The 20,095-nt window shown below is 38.6% G+C and overlaps 1 protein-coding gene across 3 annotated transcripts in view; it reads right to left on the bottom strand.

The window, feature by feature from the left end:
• The window catches only part of ST6GALNAC5 (ST6 N-acetylgalactosaminide alpha-2,6-sialyltransferase 5), a 74,229-nt gene that overhangs the window by 33,193 nt on the left and 20,941 nt on the right, over positions 1-20,095 (bottom strand). The window lies entirely within an intron of this gene.

Below are 20,095 nucleotides of genomic sequence, written 5' to 3'. Positions count from 1 at the left end.
GGTTTGAAGAACAGCGCTTCAGGTGCTCTGCCTCCAGCTAATGAAGCCCAACATTTCCTCTGCCTCAGTTTAATACATCCTCCCCAAAATCAATTCTGCAGCAAAACCTGAGAAGTTCCTGTATACACAAAGCTTCTGCAGGGTAACATGCCTTCATCATCACAGCAATTCCTCTCCGCATGGCCACCCCGCTGCTGGCTCCATCCCTGTACTGCAGGACATGCCACGTGTTTCACTGAGTCGATTCCTGCTCCCTCCCTCTCAAACAGGTGCACTGGAACCTCTATTTACTTTACTCTTCCCACTTCATCAAAAGACTTTATTGTGCTGCTTCCCCTCTGCTTCCCCTTCTGAAGAGCACGTCCTGCTGAAAACAGTAAGGTCATTTGGACCACTTTTGTCCTCTCTACTGCCTTCCACCCAAGGAAAACCCAATGACTCTTCAACTCATTCTTGCAGGCAAAAGTTCTCCTCACTCTGGGAGAGCTAATTAATTGCATCTCAGTCTCTGTCCAGTTCTTGGCACTCACATAGAATGCTGAGCAACAATGTGAATGAAAGCAAATTTTTAAAAGAATATTTTTAGGGAGATTGTAACTGTCTCATTGAAACACTTGGCAAAATCCTTCATGCCAGGTGAGAGAGATGTTACAAGCTGCCTTAAAAATTTTTCCCGAATGAATGAGTCACCTTCTTAGTAAGTAAGACTTGGCAGGATTGATTTGCATCACAAAGCCACCACTGCCTTCTGGCATCTTGAAGGCATTGTCAGTAAAAAAGCCAAAGACTGAGTGGATATAGATGCAGATGAGAATGACTTACTCCTAGTGCAGGCTTTAGCTACAGAGCTAGGCTGAACTTTTAACTACTGCTCCCTACCACTTTCTTACCCACAACGGAAAGCTTACGATCTGTCTCATAAGCTTTCAGCTTGTGTTATCACAGTGAGGAAAGCACAGGCTTGAGCCCTGACGCTGGCTCTCTCCAGGCTGGCAAGCTACCTACTTACATGCCGCACAGGGGCACATCAATCATGCGTGCTATTATTTCCCAAACGTTAGTGGACAGTTCAACCAGGATGTTGTTCAGCACAAATCCCAAATCTTCTGCAGTGAAGTATGATCATCAAGAGTGGCTGAAACAAACATATGCCATGAGAGGACACCATGGCTTTCATCCATGTAACTTCATTTTGGCATAAAAGAATGAGCATAGTCTAAAAAGCTGTTCTTTGGTTAGCAGTAAATATGTAATATTGTAATTTATCACCAAGAATGCCATTATTACACTGAAACTAACTCCACTTAAAGAACTTTCAGCCCCTAAGGAGTTTCAAGCAATTCCCAGTAAATTTCCATGTCTAGATATGTCAATAAATTCAGTCTCTTAAGTAGCAAGAATAATCCACCATGGGAATAATACTGCATTTACCAAATGCATGCGACTAAATTTGACTAACAAAAAATACCAGTTAAAAAAAAAAAAAGACAAATACTATTTGTATTTATCTGTATTAAGCACAATTTTGCCCCATTTCCTTTGTTTTGTACCAGACAAACTGCAGAAGTGTGATTCCTTCACAGCCAATAATCCTGCTGAGCTTCACCTTTTACCCCAGTCTCTTCATGAAATTCGTTCCAGCTGCCAAGTGTGACAGGTATGCAGCAATATACGCTTGGTGATGAGCATTTGTGACAGCATTTAAGTTGACCCAGTTTCCAAGGTGGTTCATACATCTTAGTGAAAAAAAACAATCCATATCAATGAATAAATAGGAATGCTATTACTACATTATTGTCTCTACTGACACCTCCCAAAGAGAAGGAGATGCTCTGTATTCAGCCTTTCCCATTCTTAGGTCATTTTTATTCTAGAGGCACATTATTGTTATAGCAAAACAAGTATATTACGCTGAAAAATCAGTCCTAGCAGAGATACAGCTATATGGTAAAGAAGTACTTTGTTCTAGGCAAGTTGCATCACCCTCTCACAATCAAGCCAAATTCTGCCAGATTTATGGGTACAAATGCTATTACATTACTGTCTCCTCCAAAACAACTGTGCCAGTCTGTGATCACACCTTTTCTCCTCTCTCAACACCTACAGGGCTCCTTGGCATAGGTCTGGTGTTTGATTTTCTCCCTTCTCCATCATCAGTAGCACAAAGTTATTCCCATTATCTACATATTCAAGAAGACAACAACCTCCACTGCCACTTCAATAATGCATTCCCCTCAGAAGCTCTAGAAATTCCTTTTTCTTTAGCTTTTCTTTTTGAATTCTTTTGTGATAACAAACAACTACACCTGGTCCTCCCATTAACCAACTACAAAATCAGACTGATCAGTAGTGCTTTGAAAGCTTCCTTTGTTCACTTCTCTGCTTAGTTGTCACATGCGCACAGCCTTGCTTGCTTATTATTAAATAGGAATCTTTTCTTACTATTTGCAGTCCTACTTCTTAAGTGCTTTTTGCAAGCAAGAATAATGGTAGTTTATTGCTCTTGAGCCAAGTATTCTCTGGTCAAAACCAAAAAAGCAAATATAAAATTCCTCCTCCCTCTCTTCCACATCAGACTTGTTTAATAAAAAGGCTGTTTTGTTTTTCTCCCATATATCTCTTAGCACCTGGGATCCAAATGTCAAGCTAGGTTCTTTCTTATATCAGAGAGTAATTAGGATTCTGCAGTCTCTGCCAGTTGGCAACTTGGTTGATGAGTAATAAAGCAGAAAACGAATTCAAAGTTCCATACTCCTTTCCATCACTTAATGCAGAAATCAGCCAAAGAAAAAGAAAATCTAATGTGAATAATGAGAAGAAACAGTGAACAGAGACTGTACAACATGCTTGCCTGAAGGCTAAAGAAGCTAGTCGATGTTCTGAGGACTTCCACGAGTTCTGTGTAAAATGGTCACTGGATAATATGCAGAAAAAGGAGCAGGGGTTGAACCAAGCTCTTCCCAGCATTTGGCTCCTACTTGCTCAGTTCCTTGTGCCTAGAGGCACAGGTCCAACAAGAAGTACAAAGTACTCCAAACCCCACATTAGTTTGTCATTTGGAGATTAGGGTTGGATCCTTAGAGAAGGAACTGTAAATCACCTCTGACCAAGGGAGGCATGAAGGTTTTGCCTTCTGCATTCTAGATAAGCATTCTAACCACCAGGCTACTCTTCAGGGCAAAGCAGAGGACATTCTTGTTTAATTGAGGATTAGATGGTTTCTTGCAAAGGTGACCTTGATTTCTGATTTTTGAGAAAAGGGCAGAGGAACTTATTTCAGGACCAGAGTTTAGGACAGCGTGAAGGGAAGTGTGTCTTCAGAGCCACGAATAAGCATGAAGATAGGATATTTAAGATATAACTCCTCACTCGTTGTTTCCTGTTATCTCTTGGTTTGTATATTCTTTTCGCCCAGATAATTGTATATGGTCTTAAACATATGTTAATGGACATATATTTACTAAATACTGCATAACCCAAGGAGATTTAACATTTTATGTGCGTACACACTTATACCTACAAGGCTAAAACAGCATTTGCAGGAATACTTCGTGTAAAACACAATAATATATTTGAAGATCCATTTGATTCACAGACTTTTCTAAACAGAATACAAACTCTTCTTTTCAATGGAGAGGAGATGTTATTTCCTGAAATGCAAGTCCAGTGCAAAGCAAGGCTGTGGTTATGTAACATGTTTTTGTTTCTTCAATGCATCTTTATCTCCATCACTAATTTTGCAATTTCAAGTAAATCCCAATATATATCTCCTGTGAGAATACAAAACATTGCATTCCCTTCACATTTAAAGGGAAGCATAGATATCACACTGTTTTTCTTGAACACAGATTTGAATGTGTTCTTCACAGAAGTGCCCACCTTACTGAACCAAACAATATCCGAGAGACATCAAAACTGCAGCAGTAGTATCGCTGCTAACATGAATCACAAACTCTTTTTCAGCACATTTGAACTGGGATCTTATTGCCCTGACTGATACATAAATACAGTTATGTGACATAATGTAATTTCAGAGCAAAATCACATCAGTGCATTGACTAATACCAGGTTCTATATAGGAGTCGCATATTCTTGGCTGATTACTTAGAAAGTGCAGCCTAAACAGCCCTGCACAAGGGAAAAATATCTAACCTTAGAAAATAAGATGAATAACCTTACTGGACACATGCACTCTGAGATTTTAATTCTGCTTCAATTCCTGTTTAGCAGAAGTTCATTAAACTCCTACATCATGCGTCTGACCTAGAAAAGTAAATAAGTACTCTGTTATTCCCTTTAGAGCCCTGAGTTACTAATAAGGAATTATAAATCTCCAGTCACTTTGTCAAGCAGCCAAATACATCCCAAGTGAAACACAACTGCAAAGTTCATAAAAATGAGACCGATTGAAATGCAAGACTAAAAATGTGATTTTGTTTTATAGACCATGAATTAATACCACATTGTTTCCGCTTTTGTGAACTACAAATATGACAAGTAGGAATGCAGAGAATACAGCCACCTTCATACACCTAAGTCAACTCTTTCACTGGCCCCTGTTTGTCTCCTTGAAAACATCAAGTTATTGCACTTATATAGCACTATTCATCATAGATATTTAAGTTTTTTATGAAGACAGATAGCTAGTTTAGATGTGGGGACAGTCAGGAGGTAATAACCATAAACATTCACATGTGCCTCAGCCAAAGGCACCATGCAAGCCAGTGATGGATTTGGTAACAGGACCATAGTATCCTGGATCAACTTCCAGCTCTAAAACCCACAGCGTACCATGGGCACTGCTCCAGAAAAATAATAAGCATACACATTACCAGAAATCTATGAATAATCACACTGAAGATGTTTTCCAAAACAAAGCCACAGTCCTCACAGTCCTTCTATGCATAGGGTGAAACCTGGGCTCTGCTGGAAAACCTGACTCACTATAAAAGTCCTCTTGGCTTCAGCAAATCTAAGGCTTTGCATTCCTTTCTAAACGTTTCTTGAAAATCTGCTTTGGATTTGTTGATTCATCATTGTTGGATGACCTCAGCTGTACTATCCAGGCTGTGTTAAATATAGTAGCTTGAATTGTCATTACCTACAGCAATTAAGCCTATAATTAGATCCCCTTCAATGTCTTCTTGACTTGCAAATACATCCCTCTAACCTTCCCTGATACTGTTTTACCATTTGACCCTGGAATACCTCCGGTTGCTTTCCTGGTGCAATAGCTCCAGAATCCTCTTTGAAGTAATTCTGCCAAAAAGCTGAATGCTAGTTTTAATAGTATAGTGAGAATTATTTCTAATCAAGTTTCCTCCACCTAACTACAAAAGACCTAAGGCTCATTTACAAATCATCCTACTGCAGTTTATCCCACTGCTTTTGCAGCTGTCTGTCAGAGTGCAGTATTGCCTGTAGAGCATTCTGAATGCTGCTGAAACTTCAAAATATGCAAGTGTACATGTAAACAGTGGTTTTGGTAGGAATTTGGCTATATTAAATAAGACTGGTGAGCTGAACTCTTCCCCTTGCAAGGCTCACCCAGTTCACCACAAGGAAACCCTCCTAATGAGGCCACGAAAGCCCAAGTCCTGCCTACTCCTGGTAATGAAGATGGCATGTCTTACAAAAGTCATGTTCTGGCCATGACTAAACCTTCCCAAGTCAGATACTGTCCACTTGGCTGCTGCCTTCTGAGGACAGAATGGTCTGTAGTATGTATATTCTGCATACACTCCATAAAGCAGTTCAGGACTCTGTGGTATGAAAATAATTTAAGATAAGTTATAACACGGCTTCACAATTTGAATTATACCAGATGTGTTTGTCATGATTTTTAATTCTCTATCCACCTCTGAAGCTGAGATGGCACCATTAATTACATAGCTGGAACACTGTACCTGTATAAAAATGTGAATGAAATCACTAAATTAAGACTGCCTCCAAGAAACTGTTGCTTAGTCTCATTAGTAATACAAAAGTGCAATAATTGAAACGCATGCAAGAAGCCGTTCACTCAACTGGCCAAGAAACCTGACAGTTACTAAAGGAAATCTCAATCTACACAAAGAGAGGGTTCATTAGAGATAGGCAGATAGTTTTTCCTGTGTTTTAAGCTAGAAAATACCTAGTGTCTCATTTAAATAGGTGATAAGAAGACAATAGATTCTCTGGAAGATCACAATGAGATATGAAATATGTTGTACGAAACGTGTTAAAAAATCATGTGCTAAGATACAGTGTATTAGGAAAACGGAAATTAAACTCTTGTACACTTGGCCCAATTTGCATGTTTTTTAGCATCCCACTGGGAAAATAAACATGCTTTATACCTGCTGAACACCTTCACATCAAATTCAGCGACCAAGTCACTGAGAGGGTTTTCCAGCTGCACACAGTAATTCAAAGACAGCACGTCACAGTCTTTCCAGCTCTGACAGAAAAAGACAGACGTGGCTTTGGGCTGTGGGAGAGCCAACGTTCTACTGTTACATGGTTAACACCAGCTAAAAATCCACCAATTATTCTGTAAACGCAAAAGTAATGCTAGCAACTGGACAGTCTGTCTCCCCACTTCAGGCAGTTTAATATCTCCTTTATTTTCCTTTTCTCTCTATTCCATAAAATGCCAATAAATCCTCCTTTTCTTTAATCTAAGCTTAATTGGGTTTTTGGCTGTTATCTGGGGAAATTACTTTTTCGCATTCCTGAGGGAAACAGACAGTGTCCTCAGGAGAGCTGAACACAACAGTCAGCCTGCTGGTCAAGGTCAGGGGAAAAACCGTTATCTCCTTTCAGGGAACTGCCTCAGAGGGGTCAGTGGTATCATTATGAACAGAAAAAGGGCTAAATGACTTGAGGATACAATGTACCAACAGGGACTTAGGTACACGTAATAGACTACTGGTAGTGAGAGGTAGGATTATACACATGCACGCTAGGTATATGATGGATATCTTAAAAATATTTCAAAAGCAATGTGTTCACTGAAATATAGTGCACATGCAGAAGTCGTATCATTTTAATTACAAAAGTATAATTAAAGCAGAACAATGTCTTAATGCAGATGCAGACTTAGAGGTATAAAGGTGTTTGTTCCATGATAAGCTGTTCTTGGAAAACAAGAGTAAAAGGCATTTCTGGGATAAGGCATCTTGACACTATATGTCTATGCCCATGCCAGAAAACAACTATTTCCATTAGGGATGTGAACATAATAGCATAAAAACTGCACATAGACAAGTCCCAACAAAAGAGGGAACATTTTAACCGAAATGGGGAAAACAGGGTTCTTGATTAAAAAAAAGCATAAAAAAGCAGTTATCTTTTGTTTGTACATCAAAGGCATACCACTATCAACACAAAGAAAACTTTGCTTCTCATTGATGCCCTCCTCCAGGTTTGCACACACAGACTTCCTGTTAATAGTACTCTGCATTGTGTAATTATACAAAATGGAAATAGACCCATAGTTATGAGGTGCTTTCAATGCAGTTATCACTTTAAAAGTCTGAGCCCAGCATATTTATTATTTTTGGTGCTTTCTATCACTGTGTTGCTTGGAATCTTTATTCAGAGCGTTTGTGTTCCAAATATTTCCATTTTCAGAATACAATTTAATGTATAGACAGAGCAGCAGACTGTCTGCTTCCTGACAGGGTTGATAAGAGCCAAAATGTTTACAATGTAAAACTGTCTGAGAAGCAAAGCAAGACACCTCTGCAGGACAGGTGCTCAGAGAGAAATATCTACTAGTAAATCTGAAATGTCTCAGGCTGACAGAACCATCCTGTTATCCAGAAACATTCCTCTCAAATACCAAAGAAACTTAGGAGTAAAACCAAAACTATTTTCTGTAAAAATACTACATCTTCCTTTACTGCAGCCAGATATATTCTGGACACCAACACACTTGAAACATTTTGCTGTGACACCAATATACACGTAGCTTTTTTTCCTCCTAGCTGAAACAGTATGCGTCCGAACAATCTGTGATGTGCTAGGACAAACATGCATACTGTCCTACCCTGCTTGGATTTCTTCAACAACTCCAGAGAGCATGGAAACTTATGTTAACCTTTGTGTTGTCCCTAGCACTGAGCACTGTCATCTCCAGCTGCATTCTTAGGCAATGCCTCCTGCAATCCTAATTTGCACCCACAATCTATTAAATCAGTGTCCAGTATCAAGTTGCCCTCCTGGGGCAACTGTACAAGTAATTCATAAAAAAAAAAAAAAAAAATCACAATACCCATAATTCTACTATGGCTACTTTCTGAGAGGGCTTGGGAGGAAATAAATAGCCCTGAAACAAACTCTGCTTTATGAATTATTCTGATGCAAATTCATACTCTAAAGCATTCCTCTTGCGCTAGAAGAAAGGAATATAAACAACTGAGAATGTATTTTTATGTTTGGATTTACAGGGGTTGTTACAGAAAACTGATTAACTGTAACAAACCTCCAAACAAATACTAATTTAAAGAGTTAGGTGAGAACCACAATAGTGATGAGCAGCTAACCAATACATTCACCTAAGACTGAGTCACAGTCAAAAGATGTTAATTTCCATTATTCCTATTTAACGTTGCGGATTTAAGAACACTTTGGCCTAGATCTTTAAAACACATAGACAGGTAAAGCTGGTTGAAATGAATGAGAATTTTCATCAAACTACTTTTCAACAGCTGGCCCTCTGGATTTCTCAGGGTATTATCATCACAGTTAATGTATTCACACGGAAAGAAATTGGCTTAGTCACACAATCCATCAGCTAAGGTTTGCAGCACCCTCCTCACTGGAGAAAATAATCTCATATTAAAATATTGAACATTTTCAAACTGTTTTAAACACTAATATTGTTCTGTGCAGCCTGATCTCTTCCTACCGCAATGGCTAATATGCCGATATTGCTGTAAAATCAGGGTTATAAATTCACAAAGTACTGAATTACTCTAAAACTACTAGGTGCTGATCCTACCATGCTGTCGTAGTATCTGTGTGCCAGTGAGGTCCAGTAGCTCCCTGGGTTGCAGGAGCAGTGGGAGCTCCCCAGGGAGCCAGCAGGGCAGAGCCTCACCATTCCAGTCTGGGAGCAGGATAGCTCGGGGGCAGCCCCAGCCCTGGGCATCAAGCACCTCCATGGGGATGGGGATGTGCCGAGGCCAAGCCAGGATGTCAGCCCACAGGTTGGGCCTGGCTTGGCAGGGCTGGGCTGGAGCAGAGCTGGAGGCTGGCATTCCTGCTGTGCTGGTGTTGCTGTTGCTGGGACAGGGACTGATGGCCTCAGGCTGGGCTGAAATGGAGCTCCTGGGCCCAGAGGAGTGGTGGGTAGAGCTGTTCACATCCTTCTCCAAAGCAAACACAGAGCAGCTGTGCAGTGCATGCCAAAAGTATAGATTTTGAGAACACAGATGAAGAAAATGGCTGTGCAGCAAAAGGAGCCTGATGTGAAGAAAAGGTTGGGCAGGAAGGTCCCACCATTCATTTGTGCTGCAGAATCCAGTCCACAGCAACATCAGTTTCAGATCTAATGACCTGAAATTAGTCATCAGAGAAAGGACAGATAGCTCAAACAGTATATATAGTATTTATAATATTTATGTGAACCAGGCAAAACATTTAGACCGCATTGCCCATCCCAATGACTCCATGACAGCACAGCTAGACCAAGCCACACTAACCAAGACATCATTCACAATTTTACCAGTCTAAGGCACGTCAAGGTAAGACACTAGGCTATGATCTTTGTCCCATATGTTATCATTCTGAAGAGTTTTAAAAAATGCCGTATTATAAACCTGGTGTCATTATTTCATAATAAGACACGAGATCTTTACATTTAAGAGCCCTAAATGTAAGATAGCAACTTCAACACCAGAGGCAGTCAACCAGTATCAATTTGGGGCAGCTTGCGTCCATCCAACCAACATACAGTTAATTGCAAACAGCCCTCCTTTAACTTCTAAAAACAACTTGTGACCAGTCTTTCAAAAAACTCACTATGAAATTCACTTTGGAGAATATTTTTTTTTCATCTTTTCCTAATGCAGCTTTAAATTAACACATTCAATAAAGCAAGCAATACTCCAGCTCTAATAGCCAGAATCAGCCTTGACCCTCATTTTATCTTAGCTGGAGATAATTACTAGATACTAATGTAGAGTACCAAAGACATTCCTGAATTTCACTAAATTATTACTAGGCAGATTTTGATTCAAATCACTCTAACACTGCACAGCTATGTATGTCAGTTTATTTTATAGTATTCTTGCTTGCTTGCAGATAGTCACAAACCTTGTCAGTACTTTCAAGTAAATCCACAGACTTCAGGACCAATCCCATAATCTGATACATGTGAGTAATCACATCAATTGGTTTGTATAAATCCTTCTCAAATAGAAAAGTGCATACTTGTTTCCCTGAACCACGTTAAGTGCATTTATTACCGGTGTAATGCATGGAATATTATATTCCGAATAGCGTATCGTACATGTCATACATCAGCTATGTAGCAAGTAGTCACTGCTTTTTGTGGAGGTGTGTCACATGAGCTGTCAATAAAGTTTGTCAAGCAATACCCTGAAATTCAGTTATATCTCAATGGATGACTGGTTAATTTCATGGAGTCTAGACGGAAAGTCTGAAAATTAACATGCATAAATTTGAATCAATCATTCCTGTGCATTTAGCAGTCACTGCACTACTGGTATCTATGGAAAAATGACCAGAGCTGTCTGGAATATCAATAAGAAACCCCACAACAGGTGATTACCTGCCAACAAATACTGAAGTATCTGCCTAATCACAATTCTACCATGTTTGAAAGGATATACAATCTCTCTAAATGAGGCGATCGTGCCCTTAGCAGCTATTAGCATTAAATAGTGGTCAGTCACGATGGAAAATCTCGGTGATTCAGCCTTAGTATATACAGCACAGTGTTATGTGTCACATGAGCAAAGACCAGCTAGATTTTCACTAATCAGTTCTGAGAGTGCCAAAGGCTCACTGATTGTTTCATCAACTCAGGTTTATTCCAAGTACAGCTCATCAGATTACAAGTCTGACAGATGCTGAAGTACCTTAGTGTTATACAGCTGATGAGCAGTGTCACAACAGCAAACCGAAATGAGGCAGAATCTTTCTTTCAAAATATATTCTACCAAATAGCAAGCCCTATCCTTCAGAATATGCTTCAAAAATTAACCGTATCATGCCAAAAATCTTTAATATTAAGACGCCACTACTTAACTGCATACTCCCATATATCCAACTTCCACTGTGTGTCTGCAGTAATGCTTCTACACACGTTGGAGTAGTATGAAAAATGTGGCCTTTTGTATTCTTAATGGATCAGAACCAATACAAGGACATAGGACAGGTGATCTGAGAAAGCAACAGGCACACAGACATTAATTGAACAACTTCGCTGATGTATGAGGTAATCCCCACAGTGGATGTTTCACATGCATCAGGTATGTTGCTTCAATATACCAATGCTTTAAAGAAATATTTCAACCTTCCTCTGCAGCCTAGTAAGTAGTTAATAATCTTAATCTCATCTAGTATACTTTTAAATACTCTAAAACATTTTGTTCTGTTTGATCTACCATACACATTCTGCCTAATCAGAAGTGACACACACACAGGTATATATCCTCACACTTATACTGAGAACCTCATTTCTACTAACAGATCACTTCAGATCACAGGGGTTTAGAGCCTTCAAACCATTTTGCAGTACTGTAGGAATCTTCCACTGCAGTGGCACTTGCAAGAAGCACAGATATTTGTGGGTAATTCCTCTACTTATTTTATCCTGTGATGCTTCTACTTTCTTGATTTTTTTTTCTGGTGTTTGATACAGTTATATTATTTATTTAGACTACTATATAACTGTACCAATATGACATAAACAGTATCTGTAACACTACTAGCCCATACAAAAACTTCTCATAGTTCAGATGCAAGTGTACTGTAACAGTCACCTGATTGTTACTTTATGCTTTACCTTGCAACTCTTGCCTTACCTACTGTCCTTCATGGTATTCAGTCCTCAAATTCTTTTAAGTCTGGGAACTGATCTATTTATTACACACTTGTAGAGTTGCTGGCACATTTAGGCTTGGTTCCCTGCCTGTGCCTTAAAATACACAGTAGAAGAAAAGGTTCTCTACTGCAATTCCCTAGGGACACTACTTGCCAACAACACCTCAGTCCTCATTTCTTTCTAGTTCTCTGGCCAAACCAATGCAAATTTGTACGTTCTGCTCACAGCCAACTACTGAATCTGAAGGGCAGTTCAGCCCAGCTTGACGCATACAGCCAAATGTGGTAAGTGGAATTTAACAATCCTTAAAAAAAATGTCATGGAATGTGTGCCGATTTACACAAAGTAACAATTGATCTCTCTGGTAGAGCCAACAGATGTTGTCCTTTATTCTGAAATTTTTCAAAGAGACTCTGACCATAAATGCACAAAAATCATGCATTTTCGTATCGTTACGGTAAAACATTAAACTGAAAGTGGGCATAAAAAGGGATCCTTCTCCCCAAAGGCATCAGTTCTGGATACAAAAGCACTAATGCCACTTTTATGGATTACATGATGTTGATAGTAACCAATAAAAGCTACCCACATGCAGATTTGAGTAGCTACCTATTCCTAAAGATACCAGATCACTTCATGAGAGGCCGTCATCACCTCCTGAACCCATGGACAACTTTTACATGCACATGAGGAAGCCAATGCCATTTTGGAATCAGACTAGGATAAGCATGTCTCCAGCACTGATTACCAGAGCCTTCACTAGCACTACAGTTAAGCATGTGCTTAAATGTTTAATTATTCTTACTCAAGTAACAGACAAACTCACATGCTTAAGTACCTCACTGAAATAAAGCTGTAACTATGGTCTACGCTTCCTGCCAGTATCTTTCTGTCTTACTAAATAAAGATTCTGCAAAGTGTGTTGACATTTCTGGAGTAAGAACAGGGGCTGAGAGGAGGGGTTCTCAATAGCAAAGTCATTTAATAGTTTGTCAGCATCATCTGAGTTAGTACTCACATGCTGCTCTAACCCGTACATGAGAGATCCGTAAGTATTCAGGTAGCCAATGCAGTGATGCTTCCAAAATACAGTAGCATACATTATTTGACTAAACATTATGCCTCCCCAAGGGGCCTGTGAAGCAACAGAAAGCCAAAGTGAGTTAGGCATTAAATCAGATTCTGAAGTCCCCTTTCCTAAAATCTTCTATAATGAGCCAAAAAAATTGAATAAAATCTTCATCCTAGTAAATAATTAATGATAAACACAATCTTCAGAATTTGAACACATAATTAAATGCTGCCATCATTAAACATTTATAAAGTTTGAAAAGTACAGTACAGTTGAAAATACCAAATTTGTTAGTTACAGAGAAATGCCACTTGCCCTGATTATTCACTGAAACCCTGACATGCTGTAATAGACTGCACCAATGTTGGAACTTGAGACCTGAATTACTGCATTCAATGTTTGTTTGTAACAGAATGTTACAGACTAAAAAGGAAGTCTTGGGGTTTTGGGCATTTGTTTTCTTCCAAGAATCTGAAGTTGTACAGTGAAGACACTAACTGAAAGAGAAGGAGAATTGCTTAGAGGGACCTAGATGAGGTCCAGTCCAGGTTTCAGACCAGGACCTGGCCTGAAAAATTTACAGACATAGGTAAATATTTCAGTTATATATTTATATATATATATGCCAAACTTACAACCTTATAACAGCATTGTGAAAGGCAATGAATGATTCGGCAGTAAAAATACAAGTTCTCAACGGCTTATCTTTACCTCTCAAACTAATATGCCATTATAACTATTACTAACTGATTCCTTTAGAAGAAAAGCAAAATACTTCTGATGCTCACAATTTGAACACAGATTGTCTTCACAGAAAACCTTTCAGAACACTTCTGTTTTTAAAGTTGTTAATTTTTTTCAAAAAAAACCCAAACACCTAAGCTTTCTGAAAAGCATTCTTCCCTCAGTATTAGGTTTACAGGGAGATACACTGCATATTAAAGTATTTTTTTATAGTCAATATCATTAATTCCTGAACAAACCAGAGTCACCAAACCACAACCTCATCTTAGGATGGCATATAGCAACACTCAGAAGGATTACCTCTCCCCCACAGGTTATTTATGAATACCCATTTAAACATGCAAAGGTGCAGGCTATTAATTTATCCAATAAATAGCTAAAATAACATTTGTTATATCCTACAATATTCCTGACACCCAATATCATTAGGTTTTTAGAAGGCAAGTTTTGTTCTCCATGCAGTCACCTACATAGGGAAAAATGAGTGTTCACAGCTATTAGAACGTATCTACAACTGTATTCAAACAAATAAGCTATCAATAAAAACACCTGATACATAATAACAAACAATATTTACAGCTGCAAATAACTGACTTTCAAGGATAGCTTTTATTTAGTAACTAATATAAAAATCTGGGTGCCTAGCATCAAATTTAACTTCACTTTTAATACAGTGTAGTTTGGGGAGGTAATTAACCATAAATTTGTTCAATGCTTAAATTTAAACCACCTTTTTTTTACGATTAAGGCTTTCTATGACAAAAGAAATGCACCTGCAGAAACACAATTTAAAGATAGACCTGTGTAATTAAGTATGACTGAGAAAATCTGCAGAGCTTCAGGCTGGATGCCTGTCTGGATTTACTCCAGAGAGGCATGACTTTTTTATGAACTCTGAGTATCAGGAAATTTGAGAGTGGTCGCAGAGGACCTACAGCCCTCCAAATCCCCACCTGTTTCTGAACAGGTAAGCTGTCTGCAGTGGTTTGACTGTGGACATAATGTCTAGTATTAGCTGGAGTTATGGGGTGCTCAAACCTAATTCCTGCTTAAAGACATGGAAGTCTGAGGTGGAAACAAACTGAGGTATTGATCCTTATTATATGTATTAGGCAGACCAACCACAGTAAGCCCTGATGAGTACCATAAGCCTCAAAGATGTACTTAGCGCAAGGATACACTGAAGTCTGGGAAAACTGAAAGGCAGAAGTAAAACAAAACATGAAGTGGGATTAACTAGGCAAGCAGGAAGCATCAAGTAGAAAGCAAAGAAGCTAAAGGTGTGGCTAAAGGCAAGAAAATGTGACATTTCATAACAGGCATTACATTGTAATATGAAAGAAGAAAGCTACGCTTATGAAGCAGGCAAAAGTCCAAAGTCTCAAAGAAATTACTAGAAAATATAATGGATAATGACATGGGACAATTACTAAAGCAAATTTCTTCAGGAAGTGGTAATACAACTCATCGCCCTTCAAACACATCTCACAATTCTAACTGGTATTCAGAGAGGATCAGAAAAATTAACACTCGTCGACTTTCTTCCTGACGTCAAAACCTGGTTAAGAAAGGAAGATGGTCAAAAGCACACCCACCTACCAGCCAGCCATGAGTGAGGGGCTCTTGGGAGAGGAAGCACCTGAGAGAGCGGGGCTGGGTCACACCCCACACAGGACAGCTCCACGGTGAACTGCAAGCACGACAGTCCCCGGTGTTATGACAAGCACAGGGGTCTTCTTAATGGGATGACCTGCTGCACTGACTTTCAACCTATAGCTATAGGGAGGAAAATTTCAGTCTCAATCTCCTCTAACACAAACCCATCAGTGGGTAAATGAGCTATTAGAGGTAATGAAACTACAATTGTGGATTAAAAAGTGCATGGATTATGTTCTATTCCTCAAACCTCTGCATAAAAACAGACCCTGTATCACACTTCTGTGTGGTGAGTTAAAATGTCAAAAACTAAGTTAGCACAAGGGCATGCCACCTCTTCAGAGGCACACTTGCATAACAACAATGAAATCTTGCAGAAAATACGTAAGGACATTGAAAAGGCCATTTCTTACACCTGAAGTGAAACACCTACCTTATGGAGAAATAAGTGGGAACTGTGTTAGTTCCAGCCACAGGCAGACAATAGGAATCATTTGACCAATGCTGTAGAAGTGTTTAAAAGACTGGATGATACTAGACTGTGTTCAGACCAGCTGAGAACTTAAACTGAAGTCTTGGAGGGCAGGGATCGTAGAGTTTTCTTCCAAAAGGAAGAAAAATCACAAAACCTCAAAGAGTTTCTGGTTTCAAAAAAACAGAGGTTATGCTAATGATTGTATAGGGTGGGAGACCGGCAATGAATTTTGCATTTAACCAATTCACTTTAAATGCTGTGAGTGTATGGTATATGAACAAGTCAAGTTTCTAATTCAAGGACCCCTACACTACAGCATTAAGATTCATGACACAAGTTCCTCCGTATTTCGGGATTTCTCTTATTCCAGAAACCAAAGCAGTTTTCAGTGTGAAAATTACTATTATGTATTACATGATCACATAGAACATGTATATCCCCATATAGCTCTCCAGTGAAAATACTTTCTACCATAGATAGCAGTCTGTTACAGCTCAAGCTAGAGCTATTACAGCATCCTTTGGTTGTAAAACTGAGGGTCGGCAGTACAAGCTCTGCTGTCTGTCACCTACATTACTAAATAAAATACTGATACAACTATCAGAACAGCTCAACATCTGAACTTATGCATATATGCTGGCAGGACTGTGGCTTTTAATTCTATGTTAACTGGAAGTTCTTGGAAAATGAAGCAAAAAGAAATGTATCTCCTAGCTTCCTTGAGACAAGAGATGGCTTGTCCCAAAGTAAAGAATGATATTAGTGTGTGTGTGTGTATGAATAACAAAAGAATAGAAAACCATCACAGAATATATTTCAGTATTTATTACTATCCCTTAAGATGCCCCACAGAAGTAACTGAAGAATTTGGTATTGACTCCAGGACATCAGAATCCAACACAAGACATTTTCATTTAATAAATTCTGACCAAGTACAAGATGAAAGTGCTGTCTACATTCCTGGAATGCCTAATATAGAGTTCACCAAATCAGGCTACCTGACATTCAGGATGAAAGCCAAGATAATCCTAAAGAAGAAATAGTCATTAAGATTCCAGAAGACACAATGGCTACTGAAGGATATGCTACCAAAGGATGCATTTGAGCAGCTAGTTTGGAAAAGCACTAAATTTCAGACGACTATCTCACAGAAGGTGGAGCAAGGGGCCAGAATATGGCTCCATATGCATTCCTATCAAAAGAGATTATTAACTAAGGTACCTACAGGCCAACAATTTTTCAGAGTGACAAGATAAAGCTTTGGAAAAGGGCAAGGAGAAAGAGCAGGTTTAAGATTGTAACTCTCTAAGAAATGATATAGTTCTCTATAACTCAATGGACATGTTAAATAAGCATCTGTCTTTCTGGAGAGGAGTGTACACTCAATAACTATTTAAATTCAAGGTGATGGTACTATAACCCTAGGATTACTGATTGTCCTTCCTCTTGTTTCTTAATATGGCTCATCTTCTACCATAAATCTCTTAGATGACATATGTATAGCAAGTCTTCACACTGATTGCCATGAAACTCTGAAGATGGTTGCTTCACTACCTACAGAACAATCGAGGAGTTCTCTGCAGCAAGACTCCAAATCAGACTTACATTAATACAGGTGTAACCCCCTCATCATCACCACCACTCTCTAAATGCATATGTGTGCATAAAAAAATATTTATGTGACAGGACAAGCGGAACAGGAAGGAGAGGAAAGACAAGACATGACACATCTATCAGAAATGCTGCTACAGCAAATTATTCCATTTTGAGCAGTAATTTACCTGGTAAATTTTCAGGGTAACTGCGGTACACACAAAAATATACTTTTGCTAATAATAAACCCTTAGCAGCCCTAAATAACCAAAACATTACAATAAATGAGCATGCTGAATAGTCACATATCCATTTCTCTCTGATTTCAATGGGATGCAATGTACCATATCTGATAAATTATACTGCGCAGCTGATAAAACAAATACAGCATTACATGAATAATAATGGGAAATTCTCTTTTTTAACTCATAATTCTATAAATAGTACTTTGTATTTCACATTGATTTTAGGGCACATGTATTACATTATGTCCCATTAGAATCAATGAGGAGTAAAAATACAATTACTGAAAATAATCTGGATTAAGATAAATGTGTTTGACCTTTTAGCCTTTTTCCATGTTTTCAACAAAACAAGCCGACAAACAAACTTAGGATGACATTTACATTTAAGAGTAGCACAAAGGAACAAGAGACTTGTGACATCCAGAAGCATAGGAAGGACCTACAAACCAGACAGTAAAATCGCTCAGGTGAGTAACAAATACACGAAGAGCTGATTTGACATTTATTTTCTTACCACTTGCTTCTTGTCTATCCCTTATCAAGCTTAATTTTCTATCTAAATCAAACACTGAAATCATCAGCACTTTTCTCTCAAAACCTGGAATTTAGATTCTATAGCATATGCTTAATCTTCTGGAAAATAGCATTAACACAAACACAGGCAATTATATCAGAATATCAAATAAATGCATTTAACAGACTTTTGCAAAAACCATATAGATGTACTCATCAGTCAAATTGAAATGCTTGAGTAAAACAATAATGCTACTTACTAACATGTCTATGAAGAGCTGATAGCTTCTGTAATTGCCAAGAGTAGCAACACACACCTGAGAATAATCATAAACACTGCAGCTAAAACCAAGAATGGAGTTGCCAACTCCTCTCATTGAGGGTGGGAAGATAAACAGCATAAAGAACAGACAGTAAGAAGAATTACAAATAGTAAAAAATATCAACATGCTATTTTCTAGTTGTATCACAAACATACTAATGCAAAATACTAAGTTTTTCTTATGCAGGACACAGGCAAATTAACTTCAGAATCAAAGACTCTTCCACTGTCTTCCAGAACATTAATACTGAACTAGTGTAAGTGTATTGTTACCTCAAAAGAAACATTTTCTTTCCAGTTTCTACAAACTTAATCATCTCTTTTCTACTGCTTGCTTTTTTAAAGCACCCAAGCGCTATGGGGTGGTTCTTTAGAACTAATGAGATTAGAGACTTACATTATCGCTATCTACTAGTAAAAGAGAAAATGTGTCTCATTGGACTTTAGAATGGAGGCTTTCAGTGTTATGTATCTTAATGGTATATTTCATTTGAATACACAGCAGCAGACTGCACTGAGATGCAACAAGATAAGGAACTAACAACCAGGAAAAAAAATTTTTAAAAAAGTCACACTGAGATGAGATATATAAAGAACAACTGGCATTTTTAAGACTACGATTCTTCCAATACAGAATTTAACCTTTACTGAAAGAAGACCCAGGAGCTGCTTCTCTGACTTGAGAACAAATGTTTCACTATGTTCCACTTCAGCACTGGCATCACAAAATAATTTGAGGTACAGATAGCTACGATATAGCTAAAAGCTAATTTATATTGTCATCATTGGGCTTCAAAGCACAAACAGTTTCTTTTTTTAAACCAAATCCACCATGTATCACAAATTTGCTACAGGTGAGTTATATCCCATATCCCAACACTACATACCCCATCCATATCCTCACTTCTAGTGCAAGTGAGATTAAACATTCTGAAATGCAAATCTGAACTGGCACAATGGAGCCATTTCAATAGCTGGAATCACCTTTCCAAAAGCTTTATCAGTAAGAAAATACAGAATCTGGTGTACCCTCCCCCATATCTTCAAAACCAGTGAAGGCACACAAACCACTGGATTAAACGGCAAAGGTGAAAAAGAATGCCTGCTACTTTTGCAGTTGGATATACCACACAGGGTGAAAAAAAAATTAACACCATCAAATTGTTCCACAAAAAAAGAACATGACAATCACATACAAAATACACATACTTGGTTGTGATGCTTTCTGTAAAGTTTTCCAAGGATGAGGATGTTTCACCTGCACTCAGCACCTAATGACTTACCAATTTTGTAAGGCAAATGCTTAACACAAAAGTGAAAACACCTGTGGTGGGCTGACCCTGGCTGGATGCCAGGTGCCCACCAAAGCTGCTCTATCACTCCACTCCTCAGCTGGACAGGGGAGAGAAAAGATAAT

This window comes from Falco biarmicus, chromosome 11 (genome assembly GCF_023638135.1).
Source record: "Falco biarmicus isolate bFalBia1 chromosome 11, bFalBia1.pri, whole genome shotgun sequence".
Taxonomy (NCBI): Eukaryota; Metazoa; Chordata; class Aves; order Falconiformes; family Falconidae; genus Falco; species Falco biarmicus.
The sequence above is the reverse complement of the archived record's forward strand: the minus strand, read 5'-3'. Positions and strand labels throughout refer to the sequence as shown.